We start from the raw sequence: 8,909 nt of genomic DNA on the forward strand, positions 1-8,909 counted from the left end.
CGGAAGGCAGAGGTTGCAGTGAGCCGAGATTGTGCGACTGTGCTCCAGCCTGGGCAACAGAGTGAGACTCTGTCTCAAAAAAAAAAAAAAAAAAAAAAAATAGAAAAAAGAAAAAAAAAAGTTGTAGGTGTTCCTTAAAATGTGGGGGTTTTCATTTATAAATCGCAATGCAAAATGTGTTTATATAGAGCATAACTTCATAAATTTGACTCAATTTCCCAAAGAAACATGGGATAGGTGTATTATTAACCAGAACATAGTATATATTATAAAAGTACTAAATAAAGGATAATTTAGTACCAGCTTCTGCATTAACTGTAAGGCAAGAATAGTTTGCAGAGCTTACATAATAGCACGTAAGTGTGTTTTATAGTTGTGCCTCCCAAAATAATAGATATACAAGTATATATTCAGGACATTAAACAATTGTTTTGATTTGTATGTTAAAGATTTGATCTAAATGACAGTAAACATTTAAAAAATAATTGTTTTGGTGTTCATTTTAAAATTTCACTGTAATTAAGAGAATGTTCCAGTTAACTGTAAAATGATGTTGAATTAAGATTTCTTGGATTTTTCTTTTTCAAGGAGTATACTTTCTATTTATTAGACTTATTGAAAGTGTTTCCACAAATTTTATGATCACCCCAAAGATGTGTAATTGTCAATGTTTATATTCTTGTTGGTGATGGTAGTGATAATGACGCCAAGCTTTTTAAGAAGTTTAGAAAACAATCAGTTTTCTTCTCTTTATTGTTTCCTAACAGTCTCTTTTCTTTCAAAAACTAAATTAATATATGACAGGTATTCTAATTCTAGTCTTCATTGAAAGGACAAAAAAGGAAATCTATTATCAACTTATTTGGAACTTTTCAGAGGATTCTAAACCTCTTCAACAGACTGCTAAAATATACATTAGCATTTCAACAGTATGTGCTTAATTGTCATTGCCCTTTTACTCAGTGAATGAATAAACGCACATGGGGTATAGGCAATTATTAGAAAATGTTGAATCAATAGAGAAGGAAAATACAAAATTTTCTACTTTTGTAGGTAAAACTTATATTGATGACTTCAGGAAAGGCAACTTAAATAAAAATAGTTAACGTCTGTAAAATGTTAAGTATGCACAAGGTACAATTGATATCATTTATATGAGCCAATAATAAGTGAGTGAAGTATTGTAAGTACCATTATGCAAACCATTTCACAGATGAGAAAACTAAGGCACAGAGAGATTAAACAACTTGCCCAAAGTTACATGCATACTAAGTGGAAAAACTGAGACTTCGACACAGGTAAGCTAGTCCAGAGCCTACTTTCTTAAAAAAAAAACTAGGGATTCTGTCCTAGCATTGAATTTAATTGATTCGGATTGAAACAATTTTTGGGTCAGCAACTAGTGTTTTACTGAGAAAAAGGCAAAGAAAAATAACACACAGCTTCTGCCCTGAAGCAACTTTCAATCTCATAGCCATTCATAAATATTGAACACTTAGAAATGCATTCACAGATATTTGGTGTGCAAAAATATCTTTTTTCTATGATTTGCTATTGAACACCTCTACATGTTTTATCTCTCTTCTTTGAATTTCTTAGCACTAGGTTGGCTGGGTTGCTTATATCAGCGCCCAGTCAACTAGTTTCTTATCCCATTAATTGCATTCAGTCATTCACTCAGGCATCTTTATTAACTTAATAAACCATGGGAACACTATTTTTGTCTTTTCTCAGTGAAAAGTCTTCAACCTGGGGCTCTGGGGTACATGAAAAGTTTCTATCAGGTTGGCATGCACCAATAGTTTCAATGGAATTGATTCCTAGATTCTCGTTCTCACATATGCCTTTAAAAAAAAAAGATCTGAAAACAAATCTAAATTCACATAATCTTCTATCAGTATACACAATTACAGGCACACCTTTCTCGGAACCTAAATATTAATAATGTTTATTAACTCAAGGTTTATAAAACTTCGGGATGTCAATCAAATGGATGCACATATATAGAATACAGAGAATTCTCCTTTAAACTTTAATCAAAGCTGTCGTAAACCTGAAAATATTTTTTCTTTTTTCACATACAGAAACACACCGTATCAATACAAACACACACACATAGTGTTTTATATTATTAATGGATATTTTGATCCATGCCTAAAGATTGAATTTAGAATAGCCAAAGCATAAGTTACGGATGTTCCTATTTTGAAAGATTAACAATTCATACATTTTGCAAGACTGCTGAACTCTGCCAGTGAACAAAATACATGATATGGTTTGGACCTGTGTCCCCACCCAAATCTCATGTTGAATTATAATCTACATTGTTGGCGCCTGGTGGAAAGTGACTGGATCATGGGGGCATTTTTCTCATAAATTATTTAATACTATCCACTTAGTACCAACCTTGTGATAATAAGTGAGTTCTGGTGAAATAAAAGTGTGTGGCCCCACCCCCTTCACTCTCTCGCTCCTGCTTTCTCTAGGTGACATGCCTGCTCCCTGTTCACCCTCTGCCACAATAGCAAGTTTCCTGGGGTCTTCCCAGAAAGAGATGCTGCTGTTTCCTGTGCATCCTGCAGAACCATGAGCCCATTAAATCTATTTTCTTTATATATTACCCAGCCTCGGATATTTAGTAATGTGAGAATGGACTGATACAATACCTTTTTTATATTTGTTTTATTCAATTAGGTAAAGTTGACTTTATAAATATATTAAGTATTTGTTACTACTTTAATCAATAAGTTATTTCAAATTTTAAAATGAAATATCTAATTTTTTTATTTCTTATGAGTAATAAATTTATTTAATCTTAGAATAGAAATCTTTAGTTGTCGCCGCTAAAAAGGAAGGGAAGTATAGTGTTCCAAAATTCTTTTAGGGATGTGCAGTTAAAAATTTGAAGGCTACTGTTCTAAAAGTTTAACTCTTAGAGAGCAGCTTCCTGTGAATCTACAGTAAAATGTTGTGATTTTTCTACTGAAAATGAATTCTTGAAAGACATTTGAAATATTAGAAGTTCTAAAGAAACATATAGTCTAATACTCCACCGTAAACATTTCGCAGTGATGGTCAAAGTTAAATCATGTCCCCAAGGATGGCAAAGGGGGATTCACGTCTTTCTCAATAGCACTGAAAGGGTATTTATTGCTACAGCAATATTGCACAACATTCACAAAATATCATTGGTATACACTTATTACCACTTATTTAACTTATATGAACCCCTTAACTACTAAGAGTAGCCATAAACAGAACATCTTTTTGATTTTGGCCGAGGTGACTTATGCACCTGAGTATCTGCAGGGATAACTGGGACAACTCAGCTCTGTTCCATGTGTTTCTCATCTTCCAGTAGCCAGCCAGTGAATTTCTATTTTATATACAATTTAAACTTGTGTTTTACATTTGGGGGGTACATATGCAGGTTTGTTGCATGAGTATATTACGTGACGCTGAAGTTTGAAGTACAAATCATACTGTCACCCAGGTAGTAGTGAATTTCTATTTTATACACAATTTAAACTTGTGTTTTACATTCAGGGGGTACATATGCAGGTTTGTTACATGAGTATATTACGTGACGCTGAAGTTTGAAGTACAAATCATACTGTCACCCAGGTAGTGAGCACAGTACCCAATAGCTAGTTTTCAGCCCTTGCTCTCCTCCTCACCTCCTCTCCCTAGTAGTCTCCTGTGTCTATTGTTCTCATATTTATGTCCATAGGTACCCAATGTTTAGTTCTCACATTTAAGTGAGAACATGCGGTATTTGGTGCTCTGTTCCTGTGTTAATTAATTTGGGATGATGGCCTCCAGCTACATCCATGTTGCTGCAAAGAAAATAAATGTATTTTTTTTGTATCAGTCAGTGCATTTCTTAAGGCAATGAAATAATTATAGGAGAACAAGTAAAAATATTCACGGACTTGGCTTAGTACCAGCATAATGTCACTTCTGCCTTATTTCGTTAGTCAAAATCAGTGAAATGACCAAATCCATATAGGTAGGGAGGGCACTCCAAAATACCATGCCAAAGAGCATGGTAACAAGAAAGAGTAAAAAAATACATTCAGGGCCAGTTTTATCATTTACCTCAGATGTACACAGTATTGAATTATTTCAACTTGTTAATTAAGCAGAAGGATGAAATCTTAGGTAGTTTGCTTAGATGTTAGCTTTGAACATATTTTTTTACAGCTCTGAGTTAGGTGACTATGTTCTACATGTCCAAATCTGAAGGGTGAAAAAAACACTTCACTTCATATGGAATGAATAATTTTCAAGCTATATAATTTAATATGGAGGATAATTAAAGTATGTACCATTAAATTTAAAGAGAAAGAAGAAAGGTCTTAAAATGTGGGTAAGGCTTTTAGACCAGTGGTAGGGCCTAGGATCAATTTGACCATGTTTTCTGCTTTTTATATTTCCTATATTTTCTATCTTTTTATTACATATATGGTACTTTTCCCCCACTTTTTATATAATTATAATGAATGTTTATCGTAACTATAATAGAAAACGCATGAAAAATAATCTGAAAATAAAAATGGGTTAATTATAACACTGAGCATAAGTCTTTATTTCCCTAGTGATTTTTTTAAATGCATGAGTTTTTATTTTATCTTCTTTGTACTCAGATATATTATGGGATGGTGCAACAATAATGGCAAAAACTACAGTTACTTTCACACCAACCTAATAATTTATATGACAAATTAAGAGCATATTTGGTTACAAATTTGTGGTTAAACAAAAAATTGTGTTTGTTAGAAAAACCCCGGAAGCAGAGATAGATCTGCATGTACCTGTAGATGTCACAGTAATTTCACTGTTTAACAAAAACAAAAATAAAGTAAATTATTATTTTATAATCTATGAGTAGAAAAAGCTTTATATAATATAATTTTAGTTCAGAAATATAAACAAAATAAGGAAAATAGTGTATTAACATAGGAAATTAATTACCAAATATATTAAGTCATCTAACTGGTTAGATGGAACATGGTCTTTGTCTTTGTGAGTATTTAAGACCATAGCTAACAATTAAGAGCATAGTTCTTGATATTCTGTTACTGAAATATAATATGGCCCTGATGATGATGGGGACAAAAGTATCTTTCGTTTTTTCTCCAAAGCAGCAATGATTAGTTAAAAGCAACAAGTTCATGATGAAGAATTATCCTTCATTTCCTCCAAACAATACATTCCTTTCTAGCCTTAATGTCCAGCTTTAAATTCCATTAATGTTAGTTCATCCTATGAACAAGTTTTCAGGGGCTTCTTCATGAAAATCACTGGAGATATTTGGGATTGAAAGGGGCAGGGAGTGAGGAAATAACTAACGGGCTTCCTTAAGTTGCTTACAAAATATTTAAAGATATATAAAGATGTAGTATACAAATAGCTAGAAAATTAGTGTCTATGAATAATAAAAGAGAAATAGATAATGTGATCTGGGACTTTAGGGGATGGGGCAATAATACTATAGCATATCAATGCTACTGGAAAATAAGGAATATAACTCAATCAGATATATAACAAATTTTTTAAGCATCCTCAATAGCCCCAGAAGTTTGCTAGCTACTGTGATAGAAAACTAAACAAAACAAAAATATAGTGCCTGCACTCCATGCGTTTTTTTAGTCACTCGAGTCACTTTGTAAAATTTAAGCACTTCGTTGTATGGTAGAGAATGTAAGTGCATTCGGGCTAGGGAAAAAGAGATCAGGGGAACCTGGCGGAAAATAATTTATCGAAGAAACAGAGCCAAAACTGAACTTGGAAAGCCAGGGAAGACACTGGCTGTGAGGAAAGGGCATGTGAAGTGATGAAGAGTTCATAATGAGCATTTGTGTTCCAGGACTAGAGAGCAGATATATTACTTTTTATAACAGGTACTTTTTTTGGAGGAAACAACAATGGGCTAAACATATAATAGAAAGGCAGACAAAAGGAGACAATGGAAACAAATCTGGGTTCAAAATGCATTTAGGAAATCTTCTAGTTTCATAAAGACATGAATATTTATTTGGCAGCTAAATGCAAGATGGATTGGAAGAGGCAGAGAAAGGAGAAACAGATGACAGAAAAAAATTGAAATGCTTTTCCAATACAAAAGCATATTCCATTCTTGCTCCTTTTTCGGAAATGAGGAGTTTATTTCCCCAGCTGCTGCGAGTACTGCCAGCAGACAGCTCAGTTGTCAGCCCCCCTTGGAGATTCCTTCAGCCAAAAAGAATCAGTCTACCAAATACCAGACCTCCCTCTCAGGGTGTCTTGTGTCTAATTTTCTTGTTCCCACTGGGGAGATTTCTGAAGGATCATCCCATTTACTATGACTACATTGGAGCTTGAAGTCTTTCTCTGTCCAATCCTGACGCCTTGTCTTCTCTTCCACAGGTCATTTGGAGAGCACCCCGGTATTTCTCCTGCACATTAATTTCCTTGGAGTCCACTTCACACGAGCCCAACTGGCAGACATTCTCTCTTTTTTTTCTCTTTATAGAACTATAAAACTGTGTTCTTTCAGTTATACATTATCAGAATGGATGCGGTAATAGTGCTTTGTCAGCTGTATCTCCCTGTTGGCTGTCTCTGCTTTTTGCCTTGAGGAGCTATTATTGTACTGCAGCAAATGTTAAGAAAAAGAGTAGACTTCTATCTTATTTATTAACAATGGTGAGTAATCATATCTTGAAACATTTGTCCCACTCCATTTACCCTCCATAACATAGCTTCTTGCCAAGAAGACTTTAAGAGAAATTTAAAGAACATATGCATCATGAACTGCCCCAGTATCACCATCACCTCCACCTCTACTTCATGAGTAATCCTGTGTGCTGAATTACTCACTTTCTAACCCAGCTCTTCATTTTTCAGCAAAGAAGAATTTTGTGTATAAGAAGTGTGAAAAGAGAAGAAAGATGTTTATGAGTAGGTTGGTTTACTCTCTAAAAGTAAGTATCCTTGGGACGCATCACTTCTGTTGTAAGAGTCTTAATGGCAAGAAGCTTTAAGTGGAACTAAAGAACTTCAAATGCCCTGTTATTTATCTACTCACATTCATTTAAAATAAATGTGTGAAGAACACTCTTTTGAAATGCTGTATTTAAAAAAAAGTATTTGTATTAAAAATAATAAAAGTCATTTTGACCATTAGTAAAGGTAATAGGTTTTAATTAGGATATTGGAGAGAACAAGTTCACTTAAAGAATAAAGCAAGTATATTTGGGGCAAATCATTCTTTAAATATTAAAGGAGCAGAGAATTTAATGAGCTAAAATATTACCATTATTTGTCTCAAACATTGTTTTCTCATTGGCTTATAACAGAAGAAAAAGCCTCATTTTTGTATATGTGCAAATTTGCAAGAAAAGCTAACAGGTCACAACTTTTATCATTTAATTCATTTGAAGGAGAATGTTCCAATTAAAGTAAAAATGGTTCAGAGTTTTAGTCGGAAATATTAGTGTGTGGCCCATCCACCAGATTAAGTATTGAGAGCTTAATTAACCAATTCAGTACCAATTTGCAGGGAAATATCCAGCTGAAGTCAAAACATGAGGAAAGGCTATTCAAGGGAATGTTCTTCTCTATTAGAACTTATAAGTGAATTTAATAGTTTTGAATTTATACCAAAAACCTCAAAATAAATGCTTTTGTTATATATAATTTTAAGTTACACTATATTACTTTCATCTCCAAATATATCTATATCTAAAAATTATCCTCTTTAACTTGTGCAAAAATTTACTTAAATAATATGCATTTTGTTAAATATAGTAAAAACTTGTATTATTTTTATTATTATTATCACCTCAAACACTATGACACAGAGTGATCTACACACACAGTATTTAGCAAAGATGTCAGCTTTAAAGATCCAGGCCGATCAACAGAAAGTTTTCATTTTTTTTTTTCTGATAACCAACTGGTGGAAACCATCCTTCAGTTGGGAAAAAGAAGCGATAAGCTTCCACAATCTAATAGCTAGATAGATATTAACTAAAACAGCCTCAACTCTGTAGTTTGCAAATATAATACAATTTTGTGAACATTTAAAAGAGATGTCAAAAATTCACTCTATCTTATGTCTAACTTCTTAGGTTTTGAAAGGAATAAAAATAATCAGTAGTTAATATTTCAAAATATTTACTCTATTTGCCAAACATTGTTTTCTGTCAGATTGTTTATTCTGCGACATACCCATAAGCTCCGCTCTCTAAACCTCTGTGACTAAAATAATCAGTTGATTACTTATTAATGTATTTTATTCATCACTTTACAATTTCTTGAAGCGATACCATTTTTTTTTTTAAATGATAGACTATTTTTTTCTCCAAAAGTCTTCACTGTCCTGGTAAATATATTTTATTGTCATGGTTTATAATTACCATGAAGTGAAAATTCAACCAATGCTTCCGATATCCTCTCAAAAAGAATGAAATGTTATAGAAACAGGAATCTAAACAGAAACAAATAAAAAAATGCCAAAAGGTAAGGAAATAACCATTGTATACATCATAGGCAATTAACGAAAACTCTTCTAACATATCTTCTTGAATACTAAATATCTTTATTCCTGTATATGAACTGATTCACACTTCTAAGGATTTTATTCTCAAACAACATTCTTCTATGCATAATTATATAACACATTAGTTTATTAGAATAAATCAAAGATTTATTGAAGCTTTACTTATAATCCCTAACTGTATCCTGCTAAAATTGTCAAATAATATATTTGTATAATAAAATTACTCTCACTGAGAATGCTATATTATTTGCCATTATCTATGTAGAATGATTTTATAAAAAGAACAATACAAATTTAAATGATTGAGTGCATAAGGAGTTGTTTAATAAATCCCAAAGTAATTAAACATCAGAAAAGTTGTCAA

This window comes from Macaca nemestrina, chromosome 7, assembly GCF_043159975.1.
Source record: "Macaca nemestrina isolate mMacNem1 chromosome 7, mMacNem.hap1, whole genome shotgun sequence".
Taxonomy (NCBI): domain Eukaryota; kingdom Metazoa; phylum Chordata; class Mammalia; order Primates; family Cercopithecidae; genus Macaca; species Macaca nemestrina.